The sequence below is a fragment of the Tenrec ecaudatus genome, chromosome 9, assembly GCF_050624435.1.
Source record: "Tenrec ecaudatus isolate mTenEca1 chromosome 9, mTenEca1.hap1, whole genome shotgun sequence".
In the NCBI taxonomy this organism is placed as follows: domain Eukaryota; kingdom Metazoa; phylum Chordata; class Mammalia; order Afrosoricida; family Tenrecidae; genus Tenrec; species Tenrec ecaudatus.
The window spans coordinates 124,667,824-124,688,169 of record NC_134538.1 but is presented as its reverse complement, the minus strand read 5'-3'; the positions used below and the strand labels follow the sequence as shown (position 1 = coordinate 124,688,169).

At 43.4% G+C, this 20,346-nt stretch overlaps 1 protein-coding gene, 1 non-coding gene and 1 pseudogene across 5 annotated transcripts in view; 2 read left to right on the top strand and 1 right to left on the bottom strand.

Annotated features, from left to right (window-relative positions):
- SRPK2 (SRSF protein kinase 2) overlaps positions 1–20,346 on the top strand; it is a 249,897-nt gene that overhangs the window by 25,036 nt on the left and 204,515 nt on the right. The gene's annotated exons all lie outside the window — the stretch shown is intronic.
- LOC142457682 (U1 spliceosomal RNA) lies at positions 9,402–9,565 on the top strand. The gene has a single exon (XR_012786379.1). It is a non-coding gene; the product is annotated as a U1 spliceosomal RNA (small nuclear RNA).
- Positions 18,417–19,728, bottom strand: LOC142457014 (pseudouridylate synthase TRUB2, mitochondrial pseudogene; annotated as a pseudogene).

Below are 20,346 nucleotides of genomic sequence, written 5' to 3'. Positions count from 1 at the left end.
AACTTTACAATCCCACCACCAATGTGTGAAGGCTCGAAATTCTCCACATTATTATCAGCATTAGTTATTTTTCATGTTTCTGAAAATAGCCATCCTAAAGGGTATGAAATAGTTTCTCATTGTGAGTTTGATTTACATTTCCCTAATGACTAAGGGCTGCAACAATGGGCCCAAACGTAACCATTGTGAGGACGGTGCAGGACTGGGGCCGTGTTTCCTTCTGGTCCCCACAGCGTCCCTGTGAGTTGGAGTCCACACTTAACGACAACAAATGACGAATGGACACATTTTCAGGGGCATTTTGGCCATTTGTGGCTCTTTTTTTTTAGAAATATCTATTTAAGCCTTGGGTCCATTTTTTTTGGTTTGCCTTTTTGTCACCATTCATCAAGACTCCCTTACTAATAAAATACTGTATTCATCCTAATCATGAATCTTAATAATGCTGACTGAGGACAGTGCTGATCGTGAATAACATTTGACACGCAGAGCTGCCTCACAGGCTTTCACCACCTCTCACATTCCCCTCACAGACTTCTGTCGACTCGCTGGTGGATGAATTCTACTCCTGGCATAGCCGCGGCACAGCTGCCTTTCCAGGTCTAGGTCAAATCCACCGTTGAGCTATTTGGGCTGTGCAGCCAGTTAGGGAAACGGCTCACTCTAATGAGCAAAAGCCCATGTACTAAGCGGCACGACACCAGGAGAGAACAAGATAGGTCTAGATAACCTGGCCTGTCGGGAGTCGAATTTCCTAAGGGAGAGTGTTTGCAAATGAGACTAGGAATAAGGCAGAAGTTATTAAAGGTGTTTTCTTTTTTATTTTTTTAAGGTTTTTTTCTTAAGCCAATAGGTTTTCAAATCTTAATATAAGATTCATCTGGGTTTAAAATTCTTTGGCCCCAGCCCTCAAGATTTCAGATCTAAATTGCAGTGAATCGAATGGAGGATCCTGGTGCATTGGAATTTTGGTGTTGGCCAACAATATTGAATATGCTATGGAGAGTGAACCGGATCTGCTTTGAAATAGAACCAGCGAGCTCCTTAGAAGTGCTGGTGAGGACTCTTGGTGTCACCAACTCTGGAGATGCTACCAGCGGGGGCCAGTCCCTGGAGAAAGGCAGCATGCTTGCTTCAGACTCAGTGCAAAAGAAGCAAAGCCTCAAGGAGGTGGGTTGACACAGTGGCTGCAGCAGGGAATCAGACATAACACTCATTTAATAGTGAGATGGATATGAAGGCTTGTGCTTGACATACAAGGTGCATCTGTAAGACAGCAATGTTTCATGCTGCTGTTCACGGGGTGACTTTGAATGGGAACCGACTCTGGCCCCAAGCAGCAGCAGCAGCGGCATTGTGGAAGGTGGAAGATATGAGCGATGGGAAAGTATTTATTGGTGTAAGTTGCGTCATATGACTGATGTAATTAACTGGCTCCTGAATTGTACAAGTGAAAGATGTTGAATTGGCAAATGCCCTGATATTTAAATTTACAGCACTAATGAAAAAAGGAAATAAAAATAGCTGGGTTAGAGCGGGTTATGGAAGTTCAGCCTCACCTTTTGTGGAACTACAGCTGTTTTAAAAATCTTCAGGAGACTAACAGGAAAAGCCAGGTCAAAACGACTGTTTAAGTGAGTTGGAATGAAGGGGAAATTGAGGTACTGAAGTGAGCTACTTACTAGGTTCCTTGGTAATGACTTCGTGACTGTAACAATGGGCTCAGACGTGGCGGGTGGTGCTGGACCCGACAGTGTTTCATTCTGTTGTTCACAGTGTCATAGATAGGACCACTGTGAGTCAGAATTGACTAAGTGGCACTTAACAACAGTGAGTTGTTTTAGCAGTTAATTTACATCTAGCGTTCGCCCATAAATTATTTGAATTGTGGAGGCCTTAGACTTACCATATATGCTCGAGTATAAGCTGACCTTAATATCAGCTGAGGCACCTAATTTTACCACAAAAACTGTATTAAAAATGTGCTGAAACTCTTGGCTTATACATGAGTGTATATGGTAGGTCAATAAACCCAAACCAAACCAGATCCACTGCCTAAAGTCGACTCTGATTCCGTGACCCTCTTTAGGGTTTCTGAGGCTGTCACTCTAAGTCAGCCTCATCTTTCTAACACAGCGCGGCTGGTGGACTTGAATCTCCAACCTTTTGGTGTCCAGTGTCTGCCTGACAGTGTCACCTGAGCTCCTTAGAGCAGTACTAAACCAAAAACCAAACTCAGACTGCCATTGAATCTATGCCAACTCAGTGCCCCTACAGGCCAGGGTGGAGCTACCTCTGAGTTTCCGAGACAGTTTAAAGGGGAGAAACTTTGTTCAGAGGAGTGGGTGTTGGCTTCAAACTGCAGACCATGGAGTAGCCACTAAGCTACCAGGGTTCTTAGGGCAATAGACATAGGAAAAAGAAGAATCTGAAAGGAAATTTCACAGTGGACGCAATAAAACTCCAGACAGATGTCTTAAAGAGAAGGGACAGTGAGGGAACAGAAGGTAAATTGTGTTAAATTTTAGAAAGCGTTGCAGTTGATACTAACTGATATTTTGATGAGCAAAACTTGTTTTGCCTTTAGGAAATGAGTAAATTCTTCCTTTTTGCAATTATTCCATGAAAATCTTGTTTTAACTTCTAATTTGGCTATAATATTACCTTTGTGTTGAAGGCTTTGCTGTAGTCACATGATCTCCTGTCAACTTTTGAAGGGGTGAAGCCTAACCTGTCAATCAGGTTACAGCTTGATGACCTCATTTGGAGGTGCAAAGGAAATAAATAGCTGACTGGAGGCCAGATAGCACATGCACACTGTGCTTGTCTTCCTGCTGACAAGCCACATGGAGACTCCTGAGGGAACCAGAGCCCTGGAGCCCAGTGCTGAGATGCGTCCACTGCCACTGGATCCACAAGACTTTCCACCTACTGGCTTGTGATTTTCCTGCATTTGCTGTCATTATATGTGTCCCTGAGTTTGAAGAGGAAAGTATAGACTGGTATTGGACAGAAGGGCTCATATCAAGACTTAAGGACTTGATCTGGATTGGGCGAGGATGTTTTCTTAATATACAAATATACAATTACTCTTTGATATAAAGTTCTCTCTTACACACATATGAGTCTCCCAGGATTTGCTTTCTCTGGTCTATCCGGACTAACATTATGTTACCCCAGGAGTGGGTAGGCTGGGTGGACTAGAGAAACAAATTATACACTCATATGTGTATAAGTAAGAGTTTTATATAAAAGAGCAATTGTGCATTGAGAAAACATCTCAGCCCAGTCCAGATCAAGTCCTTAAGTCTTGATATTAGCCCATATGTCCGATAGCAATCTATAACTTTCTCTTCAGACTCATGCAACATATGCAATGACACTGAATGCAGGAAGATCATAGGCCTGTGGGAGAAAAGTCTTGTGGATCCAGTGGTGTTGGAAACATCTTAGTGCTGACAGGGGTCTCCATGTGGTATGTTAGCAGGAATGTCTGGCAGGAAATGAGTGTGTGTCCCGTGTCCAGTGAGCTATTTATCTCCTTAGCAACTCCAATTGAGGTCACCAAACTGCAACCTAATTGACAGGCTAACCTCCACCCTTCACTCTTAACCGTTTCAAGTTAATAATCTCAAATTGACAACAGATTATGTAACTACCACAGGTTTTAGTCTACTTTCATTATATACTATGGCAAAATATTTTTGGAGCTACATGAGATGAAAAATAAATGATAACACATTCTTTTTAGTCCAAATTTTAGTTGATGTATTGACAAAATGAGTTCCAGTGTTGTAGAGGTTATACATTGGGCAGCAATCTCCATGGTGGCCAGTTCGAAACCTCCAGCAGCTTCTCTGGAGAAAGACTGCATTTCCACTCTTGTGAACAGCCACTGGCTCGGGAACCCACGAGGTGGCTGTGAGTCGGCGTTGACCCTGTGGCAGTGAGTTTGGTTGGTTTATTGAAAAAAATAAAGCTATTGAAAATGAACCTACATTTCTAGTACTGTCTTCGTTTTGTATTTATTATGCTTTGGATTTTTACCAGCTTATTTCGCTATCGTTGACATACACTAAATTTCGTTTTTAAAAAATCTTTTCTCTTTTCATCCTTTTTTTAAAAAAAACATTTTATTAGGGGCTCATACAACTCTTATCACAATCCATACATATACATACATCAATTGTATAAAGCACATCTGTACATTCTTTGACCTAATCATTTTCAAAGCCTTTGCTCTCCACTTAAGCCCTTTGCATCAGGTCCTCTTTTTTCCCCTCCCTCCCGCTCCCCACTTCCTCATGAGCCCTTGATAATTTATAAATTATTATTTTGTCATATCTTGCCCTGTCCCACGTCTCCCTTCACCCCCTTTTCTGTTGTCCGTCCCCCAGGGAGGAGGTCACATGTAGATCCTTATAATCGGTTCCCCCTTTCGAACCCACTCACCCTCCACTCTGCCAGTATCGCCCCTCACACCCCTGGTCCTGAAGGTATCATCCACCCTGGATTCCCTGTGCCTCTAGCTCCTATGTGCACCAGTGTACAACCTCTGCTCTATCCAGACTTGCAAGGTAGAATTCGGATCATGGTAGTTGGGGGGGAGGACGCATTTAGGCACTGAAGGAAAGCTGTATTCTTCATGGGTGCTACTGACCCATCTCCTCCCCTAGACCCCTCTGTGAGGGGATCTCTAGTGGCCAAAAAATGGGCTTTGAGTCTCCACTCTGCACTTCCCCCTTCATTCACTATGGTAAGTTTTGGGGTTTTTTTGATGATGCCTTATACCTGATCCCTTTGACACCTCGTGATCGCACAGGCTGGTGGACATAACTAAATTTCATCTATGCAACACCTTCAGACATATGAGTGAATACACGTGTGAATCCATTCACCACAGTGTTCATAATAAACATCACATAATGAAATAAACTTGATTATGAAAATCCATGACCACACTCTTCAGACTCAGCATTCCAAAGCATGCCTTCTGGCTAGTCTGTACTGTTACTCTTTTCCTCCCCGAGTGCCCGCCCACGCTTGTTAGATAACCACTGCTCTGCTGTCATGATGGATTAGTTTGCATTTTCTAAAAGTTAAATAAATGGACCCATTCAGAATGTATTCTTCTTAATGTGGCTTCTTTCATTCAACAGTTATTTTGAGATTCATATTACCGAGTACATTAATAAGTATTTTATTTATTGGTGAGTAGAATTTCATTGGATTGATATGCCAGTTTGTATATATTTTCATCTGTGGATATATGAGTTTCCATTTTTGCTATTATAGTTGAAGCTGTTATTGAACATCTGTATTATTACGGAACATTTGTATGTGGACACAAACTTTTCTTTTTTTCCCAATTTTTCTCTTTGGTAAACATCTAGGAGTGGAATGGCTAGATCATATATATTAGAGGCATATCTAACTTTTTTGTTGTTTTTAAAATTTTTTCATGTTTAACTTTTTATGAAACTGCCAAACTGGTTTCCAAAGTAGCTGTATCTTTTTTTTTTCTTCCTACCTCTGTGTTTGAGTGTTTTTGTTTCTCCACGTCCTTGTTATTGCTTGGCATGCCCAATCCTTTCAATGCCGGCATTCCAATAGGTGTGTCGGAGTCCTAGTGTCTCTCTGGCTTAGGCATTGGCCTAATAACTGCAAGAGCAGCATTTTAAATCCACCAGCTGCTCTGCGGGAGAAGTTGAGGCAGTGTGCTGCTATAAAGATTTGCAGCCTCAGCAGCTCTGACTCCCAGTGGGTTTGCTTTTGGGTAAATAGTAACCCTGGTGTGCACTGGTTAAATGCTTGGTGCCAACTGCAGGCCAGCTGGTGATTCAGACCCACCAAGCTGCCTGCTGGAGTAAAAGGCCCATAAAGCTTAAAGCCTTGAAGACCCTACAAGGGCGGGTCTTCTCTGCCCTGTAGGGTCACCATGAATCAGCATCGATCGGATGACCGTGAGGTTTGTGTGAGTTACTAGCTAGAAGGTGATTCCCCTTCCTTCGTCTTCTTACCAAGCCTGGTCACCCCCAGAGAACCCTGATGTAGTTTTCATTCCTTTAGGTCAAAGGTTATTAATTTCCAGAATAGTCAGCGAAAAAATTCAAGTGTGTTTCAAAAACAAAAAGTAACCCCTCTACTGTTCTTCCTCAGTGAGCATGTATTATGGGTTGGTTCTTTATCATTCATTCCATTCTCTTGAAAAGAGTGCCCTGTTCGGAGCTTGCGGACGTACCTTTTTCTGTGCGAGTACGTTGTGGTTGAAAGAGCTAGCAGAGACAAGGCGTGGGTGGCTTTGGGGAAGCAAATCTGGGACAGTACATGATTTAGCAGAATTCTTAGTTTATTCCCCGGAATTCCAGTCTTGAGCTCAGTAGCAGGGCCAGGTGAGGCAGGTGAGGTGATCGACTGCCCCGGCCGGAGCTTTCTGCCCCTCTATCTTTCGCTTTCGCTCTGATCCTGTGAGCACTCCCCACTCTCCTTCCTAACAACCCCTGCTTATTTTCTTCTGTGTACACAATTGGCTATAAAAAGTTAATGTGTAGTCTTTCCCCCAGCGTACTTAGGTAAAATTTGCCCAGAATTGTCATGTTTGGAAATTGATAGGTAAAGAAGTACTTTTTTGATGGATCTTAATTTTGGCTAATTTTGACATGACAATTTTGATAATTTCCTTGTGATTCTCTTTGCAGTGAAGGGATGTTTTGTAAATGTAAATATGATCTTAAAAAAGGAAACAGATCTGAGCATGGCAACCTTTCTTGAGGAAATTTCTATCTGGCTATATTTTTAGTTTTGTAACAAATATTTCTTTTTAACCCTAACAAGCCAGAGAATAAGAGTGGTTTTAGGTCTGCCAAACCTCTCATTTCCCACTTTTAAAAGACTGGCCAGATGAGTGTTTTTGTTTGTTTGTTTGTTTTGAAGTTTTACTATGGGTAGTTCTGGGAAAACTATTTCTCTGGTTAGTCTACCATTTGTTACAGAAGCCAGTGATTCGATCTGTAGACACACAGGGGAGGCTGTCATTTGCTATGAAGTTTAGGGCCATTTCTCTGCAGCCTTTCTGGATATTTAGGAGAGTCGCTATAACCTGGCTAGCGTTGTTACGGATGCCTGAGATGAGATTTCAGCTCATAGATAATTGAGGAATTGAAGTCTTGGAAACTGGATATGGTTAAGCAGATGTTGGTAGGCCACTGGTTAGTGGTGTGTCCACTGGTTAGTGGCCGGTGCCAGCTCCCAGGGCGTCCCATTCAGTGGCGCTTAACACATCCTAGGAAGGTAAAACAGAAGCCACTTGTCAGGCCTTGTTTACTAGTTCACCTTATTTAGATTAGAACTAAATTACCGTTCTTGGAGGATCTTCTTGAAAAGACAAGACATAAAGCTTTACTGTGTGAAAACTGGTATTTAAAGTGTTAGCATTCAGTCTGTTCGGATTATATAGTACAGTTTTAACGTTCGACTTTTGGGTGTAATTGTATGCATGTTTCTGTTAATAGTGTGCAATAGTATTTATTAACATATCATCATAAAGTCCGCCGAAATGCTTAACTTCAATCAAGTTGTTTTTAAATGACTGAGGTAGTAGTGCTGAGACTATAACATGGTTTCTGGAAGATAAAACTTGTACTATTTCTTTAAAGGGAGGGGATTGATTATTTGGCAATCCTGACTGGAAATACAAAGAAGATCAACAGGCCATCTCAGTAGAATGCCCCCGAACTGTTAAAAATTGGTTAAAAAAAGAAAAGTAAAAAAAAATCACCTGGTTCCTTTCTTATTAGCACTTCACTTGTGTGAGTGGGTTAGTTGTTTTTCTGCAGGTGGTAGCAAATCAGCAGCTGCGCATTAGATTGTGGATGGCATTACTGGAGATGTGCAGTGAAAGATAGTAAAAGTACTCTGTATGTTGTAGTCTGCTTTTGAAATGCTGAGACTCTTTAACAGCAAGGTCCAACGAGTTTGGTTGCAGGATCCTTTGTAGTCTTAAACAATACAGAGACTGTCACAAGGGCTTTTGCTTATATGTGTTACATTAATATATCAATATTTATTGTATAAAAATGAAAGCTTGAAAATTAAACATAATTTAGTTATTTAAAATGATTTAAATTATTTAATGGAACATTTAAAAAATGATATAATTTATATTTAGAAGCATACTGAAACTGTAATTTTGATTAATAAGTCTTTAATAAAAATATTTTCTTAAAGAAAGTACCCAAGAAACTGTCATTTTACAATTGTGGGAGTCTTCTTCATGTGTGCATCTTCATTCAGGCTATTGTGGTATGTTAGTTTGATTAACATATTTATGAGGACAACCTGACCTCAGAGATCAGATGTGTACTTAGAAAAAGGAAGAGTATTTTAATAGTCTTTTCAGGGAATTGTGAATAGTCTTTGATACTACCCCAAAACTTAAATAATGAAAGTTGCATTCTGGAATCTGAAACCATATTGATGAGCTTTTCATGCTTTGTTAAACTGTTAGTTTTCTTGGACTGTGAATGGAACCCCCAAACCCACTCCCCCCAACAAAAAAGAAAAAACCTGACATCTTAAAAACAAAAGAGGGCTTCAAAAAGCTTGTTGAAAAATTACATTATTTTTCAATTCCACTTTTCCATGAATTTTTGTTGGAGATTCGAATGTTTACATTTGTTACACTGTTTAAATCTGAATCAGAGTCGCTTAAAAACAAAGCAATACAGTAGGACAAGTGGCCCCTTTGCTTCCACAAACCAACTAAAAAACAAACCACCTGCCTACTGTGAGTTGATTCTGACTCACAGCAATCTAATATATTTAGGGCAGTGGTTCTCAACCTTCCTCATGCCGTGACCCTTCCATACAGTTCCTCATGTGCTGACCCCCAACCATAAAATCATTTTCGTTGCTACCTTATAGCTGAAATTGGGAGACTCTTGTGAAACAGTCTTTCAACTCCCCCAAAGGGGTCATGACCCACAGGATGAGAACACTGATACAGGGTTTCTGAGATGTAGGTTTCTAAAATAGGACTTTATGGGAGCAGAGAGCTTCATCCTTCCCTTGAGGAGCAGCTGATGGATGGGTTTGAACCTCCTACCATGAAGTTATCAGCCAGATGCTCACCCGTGGTGCCACCGAGCTCTTTAGAAAGAAGTTGATGGTTTGTGAAAATAGGGGGAGGAGGAGGAAGGAGTTCTTTAAAGAGATTTGAACTGTATGAAAAAGAGTATGTATTGTTTTTGGATCCTGATTCTTAAAAATCAAGAGTAAAGTGATGGGAATATTCGAAGTTCTCTGCAACTCCAGTATTTTGGAAAATAAAACAAACATTTGAGTTGAGGGGTAAAATGGATAATGTTTTGAAACTATTTCCATGAAAGGAGGACTTTGCATACATACTTACCCGGCAGGGGAGACACCATGATCACGAAGGTGGTTCTCCCAGGGCGAGGCTCACCCATCGCACTCCCGATGTGCTGACCCCTGCGATTTCCCCAAATGTGGGAAACTCCTCTACATAATTTCTGGTAGTGGGGGACTGCATTTGAGCTCTCCCCTGAAGAAATAAAAAGACTTTACATTTCTCCTAGATTATAATGTTATTTTAATTATAAAATAATCTCAAGTCATTAAATAAAATTTTGTGTGAATATGTTGTTAAAAAATCAAGATAACATTAGTTATATTAGTAATATTAATGTAGTTTTTTAAAAATTAATGTAGTTTTATAAAGTTTTCCAAATTTGAATGTTCATAGTGGTTAGTAAAAGTTTATTTTAAAAAACTTAAAAATATTTATGAACTGTAGTGAATATTTGATGTGAAATGACATTCAAATCTGAATTTAGCCAGTAGGTGGCAACAAATCAGTACTCAAATTTTTTTATTTTTATTATTAGTTGGGATTCGATACTTAGGGCATCATTCCATATTTCAGTCACGGCAGGTAGACTTGAACAATTGCTACCACAATCAGTTTCCAAACATTCTTTTTCTATGTGGACACCTTGGCACCACCTCCTTTTTCCCCACCTCCACCACTGTGCTGCCTCACCCCTAACCCCTTATTCTACATGCTGCCCCTATATGTTCATTAATCCTGGGTTAAAAGTATATAGCACCTCTTCAAGAAGGTGACCTCTATTGACATAACATACCTGAGATTCACCCTAGTAAGAACTAACAAAAATTGAAGAAATCAATACAAACCAAAAATACAGAAGATTTTGGAAACCAGATCAAGGCCAGCCTGCATCACAGGAGAGAGCTACTAACAAAGTTATAACTGTTCAGGTCAGATGCATGCATGCCTTTGATCTTCAGTACTCCTCCCTCCTAAGCACCCTGTTTAGGGACCACTTTGCTCCCACCCCTCAATTTTAGATGGGGGAGTTCTCCAGAGGCTTATTTCTTACGTACTTTCACCAGTGAATCTTGGGTTTGGGTTTCCACTGCCATCCATTGCCTTCTGCACACCGGATTCTCAGAGTTTGCTGTCTACACGCGAGTCTAAGCCGACCCGAATATCAGCAGAGGCACCTAATGTAATCATTTTATTGGGAGCTTTTTAAAAAATATTTATTAGGGGCTCATACAACTCTTATCACAATCCATACATACACATACATCAATTGTATAAAGCACATCTGTACATTCATTGCCCTCATCATTCTCAAAACATTTGCTCTCCACCTAAGCCCTTTGCATCAGGTCCTCTTTTTTTCCCCCTCCCTGCTCCCCCCTCCCTCATGAGCCCTTGATAATTTATAAATTATTATTTTGTCATATCTTGCCCTGTCCCACGTCTCCCTTCATCTCCTTTTCTGTTGTCCGTCCCTCAGGGAGGAGGTCACATGTCGATCCTTGTAGTTGGTTCCCTCTTTCCAACCCACTCATCTCTACCCTCCCAGTATCACCACTCACACCTCTGGTCCTGGAGGTATCATGTGCCCTGGATTCCCTGTGTCTCCAGCTCCTATCTGTACCAGTGTACATACTCTGCTGTATCCAGACTTGCAAGGTAGAATTTGGATCATGATATTTGGTGGGGTGGGGTGGGGGAGGAAGCATTTAGGAACTGGAGGAAAGCTGTGTTCTTCATCGGTGCTACATCACACTCTGACTGACTCATCTCCTACCCTAGCCCCCTCTGCAATTGGATCTCCAGTGGCCAACAAATGGGCTTTGGGTCTCCATTCTGCACTACCCCCTTCATTCACTATGGTAAGATATATATATATATTTTTTCTGTTGATGCCTTATACCTGATCCCTTCGACACCTTGTGATCGCATAGACTGGAGTGCTTCTTCCATGTGAGCTTTGTTGCTTCTGAGCTAGATGGCCGCTTGTTCACCTTCAAGCCTTTAAGACCCCAGCCGCTCTTTTGATAGCCAGGCACCATCAGCTTTCTTCGCCACATTTGCTTATGCACCCGATTGTCCTCAGCGATCGTATCATGGAGGTGTGCACCCAGTGATAAGCGTTTTTGTTTTTTGATGCCTGATACCTGATCCTTTCGGAACCACGTGATCACACAGGCTGATGTGTTCTTCCATGTGGGCTTTGTTGCTTCTGAGCTAGATGGCTGGTTGTTTATCTTCAAGCCTTTAAGACCCCAGACGCTATCTCTTGATAGCTGGGCACCATTAGCTTTCTTCACCTTTTTGCTTGTTCACCCACTTTTGTCTTCAGCGGTTGTGTTGGGAGGGTGAACATCATAGAATGCCAATTTAATAGAAGAAAGTATTCATGCATTGAGGGAGTACTTGAGTAGAGGCACAATGTCCTTCCGCCACCTTAATACTAAACCTATAAATATATGCATATAGATCTATTTTCTCATCCTCATATATATAGTTGCATATGTACATGTCTTTGTCTAGACTTCTATAAATGCTCTTTGCCTCCTAGCTCTTTCCTCTATTTCCCTTGACTTTCCTCCTGTCCCACTATGATGCTCCGTCCCCACCTGGGTTTCAGCTATACCTCTTTGTTACATTACCCTTGATCATTCCCTACCAGGCCTACCACTCCCATCTCACCACCAATTTGGATCACTTCTTGTTCCCTTGTCCCTGAGTTTGTTAACACCACTTCCTTACAACCCACCTCCCCCTCTCTCTTGACACCCCCCCCCCCAGGAACTGTTGATTCTGTTGTTTTTCCTCCAGATAATTCATCCAGCCTATCTTATTTAGACAGACCTGCAGAGATAATAACATGCACAAAAACCAGACAAAGCAAAACCAAGCAACATTATACAGCAAAACAACAACAACAAACCACTGACAAAGAGCACAACAAAACACAACAAGAAATAAAAGCTTGTAGTTACTTCAAGGATCGTTTGTTGGCCTTTAGGAGTGTTTTCCAGTCCAGTCTGTTGGGGCACCACGGCCTGGCCCCAAAGTCCACTTTCCCTGGGGACCTTGCCGCTCTATTCCTTTGCTGTTCTGCTGCACTCCCCCAGTGCTTTGCCTCGGTGTGGTGGGATCAGGTCGGGCATAATGCCCACCCTGTGTCTCAGGTGCTGTCCCCTGCAAGGCCATGGTTCAGTGAGGGGCGTCATGTCTCTAGCGGGGCTGGCCATGTGGTCCTCTCTGTGGACTGGCTGCTCTAATTGGGGTCATCGTCCTCAAGGCCTGGTGGCCCAGGATGTGCTCCACACTCTCCTCCTCCCCCTTCATCTTATAGCCCTGTTATTTCTAACGTAAATTTAATACATTACATTTTATAGAGTCTACATTTTTAGGCATTTTGGTTGTTTATGTTCTGAGTATTGCTACTTTGGATACCTTTTGAGCAGTTTGAGGGAACTGGTGCTGAATAGAAGCATGTACAGTGGCTTACAGCTTCTAATTGTGTACTTTTAGATTGTACTCTAGCAAGAGCAAACTGGTTTACAATTCTGTTGAATGTGTCCATAGTGATGTGACTGAAGGAAGACATCCAAGCTGCACTGAAGGCTACGGTGAAAACAGGCTGCAGGAACTCACAGACTCAGTGGAGGTGTTACAGCAATTGGGCGCAACAATGAAAGGGCTCACTTGTCTATGTGAAGAAATTCAGAAACTTGGCTCATCATCTGGAAGAGGGCCACATACGTATTGCACATGCCAAAGAAAAGATCCAGTGGAATAAGAAACAGTATCATAAATATCACACATGAGTGTTGCTGAAATAATTCAAAAACAGTGTTAGCTTTAATACATGAAGAAGGAACTGCCAGACATTCTGATAATTAGTTTAGGATGTGGTCTGGGCATTGGGATTTTTTTTTTAATTTAAAAAAGCAAAGTTAATTGTCATTCACATACTATATAATTTGGTAGATTTAAATATATAAAAGTTGTGCAACTGACATTGGGATTTTGTCCATGATTCCTGTGTACGGCCAGGTGTCATCTTTAGCATTCATTTAGGTTCATTTTCCCTTTCTGCGTAATAGGTATTTGAATGATCCCTTTCGTTGCAGTAGGTTAGACACGTTGGGCTGCCAGGTCAACCGTTTGAACCCACAAGCAGCTCCGAGGGAGAAAGACCAAATGGCTAGATGTACAGTCTTGGGAACTCAAAGGGCCATCTGTGCTCTGTCCTGTAGAGTTGGGCATTGACTCCATGCCAGCGGGGATAGGTTGGTTGGTGTTCTTTTAGAGGGCAGGCTCTGCAATGCCTTTCTCTCCCTTCCAGGACTCAGAATAATGATTTGTATGTGATCCAAGGAATGAGTGAATGAATGCAAGTAATGCCACTTTCTTTTCTTTTTTTTTTTTTTTTTGAGGTTGTAAATCTTAAAAAAAAAAGTTTTAAATCATTTTACTGGGGGCTCATACAGTTCTTATCATAATCCATACATCCACCCATTGTGTCAAGCACATTTGTACATTTACATCCTTTTCAAAACACTTACTTTTGACTTAAGCCCTTGATATCAGCTTCTCATTTTCCCCTCCCTCCCTCACCCTCCTTCCCTCATGAACCCTTGATAATTTATAAATTATTATTATTTTTTCATGTCTTACACTGATATCTCCCATCACCCACTATTCTGTTGTCTGTCCCCCAGGGGAGGGGGGTTATATGTAGATCATTGTGATCGGTTCTCCCTTTCACCCCTACCCTCCCCTTCCCCTCCTGATATCGCTACTCTCATTATTGGTCCTGAGGGGTTTATCTGTCCTGGATTCCCTGTGTTTCCAGCTCTTGTCTGCACCAGTGTACATGCTCTGGTCTACCTGGATTTGTAAGGTAGAATTGGGGTCATGATAGTGGTGGGGAGGAATCATTAACAAACTCGAGGAAAGTTGTATGTTTTATCGGTGCTATACTGCAACCTGACTGGCTCATCTTTTCAAGTGCCATTTTCTTATTCACAGATTCTAGGCAGGTTGAATATGTGACCTATTTTCTTGGAGGTATATATGTTTGTCCCCATGGGTTTGTTTTGAGACCAGCTTATGAAAGCCTACCTGAACCATTATTGCTATTGGTTTTTAAAAAATTGATATTGTATTTTTATTGCTAGATTAATACTCTATATTTTTTGTTCATGTTATGAGTTTTCTTTTTAAAAATTTTTAATCATCCATAGCACTACAGGGAACAACACTGGAGACACAGTGTGGGAATAGTGCCCGATCTGATCCCACCACACCGAGGCAAAACACTAAGGGCATGCAACAGAACAGCAAGGGGAACAGAGCAACGAAGTCCCCAGGGAATACCAAAAATAGACTTTGGGGGCCAGCGCTTGGTGCCCCAACAGACTGAGTGGAAAACATGCCTAAAGGCCAACAAATAGTCCTTGAATTAACTACAAGCTTTTCTTTCTTTTTGTTGTGTGTGTGTGTGTGTGTGTGATTTGTCATTGGCTTCTTGTTGTTGTTGCTTGGTTTTGCTCTGTCTTGTTGTGGTGCATGTTATTATCTCCGCGGGCTGGATGAACAATCTGGAGGAAAAACAACAGGACTGACAGTTCTGGGGGGGACCTGGGGGAGGGGACATGGGAGAAGGGGATGTGGAGGAAAGGAAGTGGTGCTAACAAACCCAGGGACAAGGGAACAACAAGTGATCCAAATTGGTGATGAGGAGGGTGTCGGAGGCCTGGTAGGGCATGACCCAGGGTAATGTAACCAAGAGGAATTACTGAAACCCAAATGAAGACTGAGCATGATAGTGGGACAAGAGGAAAGTCAAAGGAAAGAGAAGAGTTAGCAAAGGGCATTTATAGAGGTCTAAATAAAAGAATGTACATATGCAAATATATATATGAGGCTATGGAAATAGATCTATGAGCATCTATTTATAGGTTTAGTATTAAGGTAGCAGATTGACATTGGACCTCCACTCAAGTACTCCCTCAATGCAAGAATTCTTTGTTCTATTAAACTGGCATGCCATGATATTCACTTTCCCCACAAAATCGCTGAAGACAAATGGGTGTATAAGCAAATGTGGTGAAGAAAGCTGATGGTACCAGGCCATCAAAAGATATAGCTCTGGGATCTTAACGGCTTGAAGGCAAGCAAGCGGCCATCTAGCTCAGCAGCAACAAAGCTCACATGGGAGAAGCACACCAGCCTGCGTGATCACGAGGTGTCAAAGGTATCAGGCATCATCAGAACAAAAAATCATATTGTGAATGAGAGGGAGTGTGAATGAGAGGCAACTGTACATCCCCTTATGGAAGGGTCGTGAGAGGAGATGAGCCAGTCAGGGTGCAGTATAGCAACAATGAAACATACAACTTTCCTCTAGTTCCTAAATCCTTCCTCCCCACCCACTATCATGATCCCAGTTCTACCTTACTAATATGGCTAGACCAAAGAATGTACACTGGTACAGATAGGAACTGGAAACACAGGGCGGATGATTCCTTCAGGACCAGTGGTGAGAGTGGTGATACCGGGAGGGTGTAAGAAGGGTTGTGTGGAAAGGGGAAACCGATTACAAGGATCTACATATAACCTTCTCCCTGGTGGGGATGGACAATAGAAAAGTTAGTGAAGGGAGATGTCGGAGAGTGCAAGATATGACAAAATAATAATTTATAAATTATCAAGGGTTCTTGAGGAAGGGGAGAGTGGGGAGGGAGGGGGAAAATGATGAGCTGATGCCAGGGGCTTAAGTGGAGAGCAAATGTTTTGAGACTGATGAGGGAAATGAATGTACAAATGTGCTTTACACAATTGATAAATATGTATAGATTGTGGTGAGTTGAATGAACACATAAAATGATTTAAAATTTTAAAAATCATTTTATTGAGGGCTCTTATAGCTTTTATAACAATTTACACATCAATTGTATCAAGCACATTTGTATATATTTTGCCATCATTTCAAAAAAATTTCTCTTTACTTGAGCCCTTGGTATCAGCTCCTCTTTTTCCCCTTCCTCCCCTATCCTCCTACCTTCGTGAACCCTTGATAATTTATAAATTATCTTTTATTTTCATATTTAACACCGTCTGCTGTCTCCCTTCACCCAAGTTTCTGTACATGGATCATTGTGATTGGTTGCCCCTTTCTCCTCTCCTCCCCACCATCTTTCCCCTACCCTCTTGGGATTGCTACTCTCATTATTGGTCCTCAGGGGTTTATCTTGGCTTGGATTCCGTGTATTGAGAGTTCTTCTCTGTACCAGTGTACATGCTATGGTCTTGCTGGGTTTGTAAGGTCTTGCTGGGTTTGCTATCGTCTTGCTGGGGTCATGAGAGTGGCGAGGAGGAAGCATCAAAGAACTCGAGGAATGTTGTATGTTCCGTCGGTGCTATACTGCACCCTGGCTAGCTCGTCCCTTCCTTGTGACCCTTTTGTGAGGGGATGTCCAATTGTGTACAGATGAGCTTTGGGCCTCCATTCCAACCCCCCTTGTTCACATAAAAATGGTTGTTTGTTTGGGTCTTCTGATGCCTGATCCTGTCGACACCTCATGATCACATTGGTTGATGTGCTTCTTCTATGTGGGCTTATTTGCTTCCCTGCTAGATGGCCACTTGTTTAACTTCAAGCCTTTAAGACCTCAGATGCTGTATCTTTTGATAGCTGGGCACCATCATCTTTCCTAACCACCTTAATTTATGTACTCATTTTGTCTTAAGTGATCGTGTCGGGCAGGTGAGCATCACAGAATGCCAGGTTATTGGAACAAAGTGTTCCCTTTAGGGAGTGCTTGAGTAGAGGCGTAATGTCCATCTTCTACCTTAATACTTAACCTATGAATATATGTACATAGACCTATATCCCTATCATTATATATTAATATACTTACATATGTACATGCCTATGTTTATACCTTCATAAATGTCTTTTGCCTCTTCTATTTCTTTCCTCTATTTCCTGTTATTTGCCTCCTGTTCCACGATCATGTTCGACCTTTATTCTGCTCTCCCTACTGCCTTTCTGTCCTGCACTTGATCGAACTCCACCAGGCATTCTATGCCCTCCTGGCCATCACATTTAGATCCTTGTTGTTCCCTTGTCCCTGGGTTTGTTGACCCCTCATCCCTTTCTCCCATCTCCTCCTCTCCCCCTACCCCCACCGTCAGTCCCATTGTTTTCTCCTTGGGATTGTTTTTCTTGCCTGTCTTACATAGATAGACATGAAAAAACAAAACAGAAGCCTATGAATAGTTCCAGGTCTGTTTGCTGGCCCTTATGAATGTTTTCTGATCAGGCCTGATGCAGTGCCAAGCCCTGCCCCCTGAGTCCAAAGTCCGTTTTCAGCATTCCTTGGGGACTTTGACGCTTTGCTCCCCTTGCTGCGCTCTTGTGCTTCCTTCGTGTTATGCCCTGGTGTGAGGCAGTCAGACCAGGCACAGTGCCCACACTGTCTCCGGTGCTGCCCCCTGTATTGCTATTGGCTGGTTTTTGAACATTTTTTTATAATCCAAGTCCAGACATTATTCAGATAACCCTTAGTTTTGCCTAATACCCTGTCTCTGTTTAGGACACCCCATTAGTCACCGTCATGTCCCCTCAGGCACCTCTTGCTGTGACAGTTTCTCAGAGGTCCCTTGGTGTGATGCTCTTGACTGGGCCCACTATTGGGCTTTGTCAGTTTCTCTCATCTTTAGACTGGAATCCTAGGATTGGCCGCAGAATTACCACAGACGTAAAATGCCAATTTCATCAAAGATCCGAGGAATAAACTACAACACGGGTTATGACACCTGGCTGAGGTGGTAAGTGTCAAATTCCCAGGCGGGTCAAGTCTATCCATCTTTTCTTTTAGGCCTCAGAGTTGTATGTCACAGGTAGAAAAACTCCCCCTATTGTCATTTACTTCCTGCACACCCATCAGTTCTGTTTCACGAATGGGTCTCTTAGCCTTTAGCCGCCCAGGGCCTCTCACACTGCCCAGACTTTCAGTGTTCTTTGCAGTGTTGAGCCCCCAGGTGGAGTGTGGCCTTATGGGGGTCCAGGGTCAGCCTGGATCCAGGAGCTGCTGGGTACCCTCAAACTCTTCTCCAACTCCGCTGCCACCCAGTAGCCTGCAGCCTGGGTTGCATCCTGGATGCTGTGTAGGTCCCACTGGGTCCTCAGCAGAGCATCATCCAGTGTTAGGAAGCCGGCCAGCCTGTGCTGCACTTGAGAACAGACTTCAGTGGTCTTTAGTTCCAGGCTGACTTCATGCACCAACTTCAGTGCTGCTTCTGCATCTCATGCATATGCTGAACTTCAGAGAGGAATCTTGGAGGTGTGAAGTGGAGGCTCTGCACCAGCAACCAGGACTCGTTCATGGGCAGATGAAGCCATTCACAGTCATCTCAAAGGTTTCCTGGGTCTTCAGGTCAAGGTTAGAGTGCATCACCAGGATTCGGTCCAGCTTCTCTCTGGTCACGTGGTCCTATGTTGTCTTTTCCACCAGCTGTCCATAGCACAGCAGTCATCTGCGGCTCTGTACATCAGGAGGCCCGTACCATGTAATCTTTGGTAAGGTGAGCATCCTGTGTGTCGGTAAGAAGCCAGTGTGTGTCCAGTGAGCATCGTATGTGTCAGCATGAAGCCTGTGCCCATGTCCCACACCAATCACAAGTACTCCGGAAGCCTTGGTATCTTGATGGTGCCCTACACCAATCTTCAGACTGGCGAATTGCTGTCTTCACACCAGAGGATGGTTGATAAGGCTGGGCACACTAGTGTCTATAGGGCCAGTTCCTTCTCCTTGCTTCCTTCTGTGGGGCCCAGCAGGAAGTGAGCACGCTGTCCTGGGGCAGGAGATTTCCAGCATTGAGACTTTTCTGAGATTCAGTTTACCTGAAAATACAGCGAAATGACAAGCAGTCACGTTAGCAGCAGGCATCTTACTCACAGCTGTCACCTAATCAAGTGAGGGGCCGACAGAGCGTCCCAAACCTCTCTTGGGGAGGTAGCTGACAGATTTCCAAGTCCGTTCAAGGGATGGGAGGACTGGGGGCGGTACCAAGAATTCAGAGAGAGAGAGGAAACCAGCCACTTCTAATAAACCCAAAGACTTTCTTTCTGCAGAAGAAGGAAACGAAAGGATCCTTGTCAGGATGGGCCCCTCCCACCTGCCCCCGTCCAGGGGGCTGTGGCCTTGGGAGGTAGCCAGCTGACCACCTTCCTTAGGGGGAGGTGGGGCGGGGCGCTGTATCTGGCACTCAACTCTGGACGACTCCTGCATCAAACAGCGGACGCAACAGCACCGATTCAGCCGAGGAAGATCTTTTTCTTGGGCTGGAGATAGCTTCTCCACCATGGTCCTTAATGCATTTCCCAAGAAGTGTGGGGAGTGGAGGTGCTTGCTCCAGACAGCCCAGGGCTGCCACAGGGAGAGGCCATTCCTCCCAGCCCACCTTCCAGCACCACCTCAGCCGACAGCAGGCCCTCCGAGACCCACTGTTCACAATCACGTACAATGAACACAGCAAGGCGAGGCCCAAAACGAGTGTCCGATGAGTTGGCATGTGCTGTTCTGCAACAAGGTACCACTGGACAAGACCAATTTGGGGCACAAATGCACTGGGCAGTGGGCGAGCTCCAGGCAGTCAGCCGTGGCACACACATCAGTGGGTCAGAGAAGCCAGCCGGGGCCTCCACCCACCTCCTGGCCAGATGGCCCAGAGAGGCCCCTTGGGAGTCTCCATCTGGACTGGAAGGGCTGAGCAGTGGCTCGGGGCTCTTCCAAAGGGCATGTGGTCCTTCCTTCTGCATGTTCCCACCCCACCCCCACTCCAGACACTGCAGCAGGGCAGGGCCTGCGCCTAGGATAAGAGTAGGACAGGCTGAGCGCCAGGGCCTTCCTGCTCAGGGCCTTCAAAAGCTCCATCTACAACGGTGTCTTGAAGGTGCTTCCATTTTACCCGAGGGGGTGGGG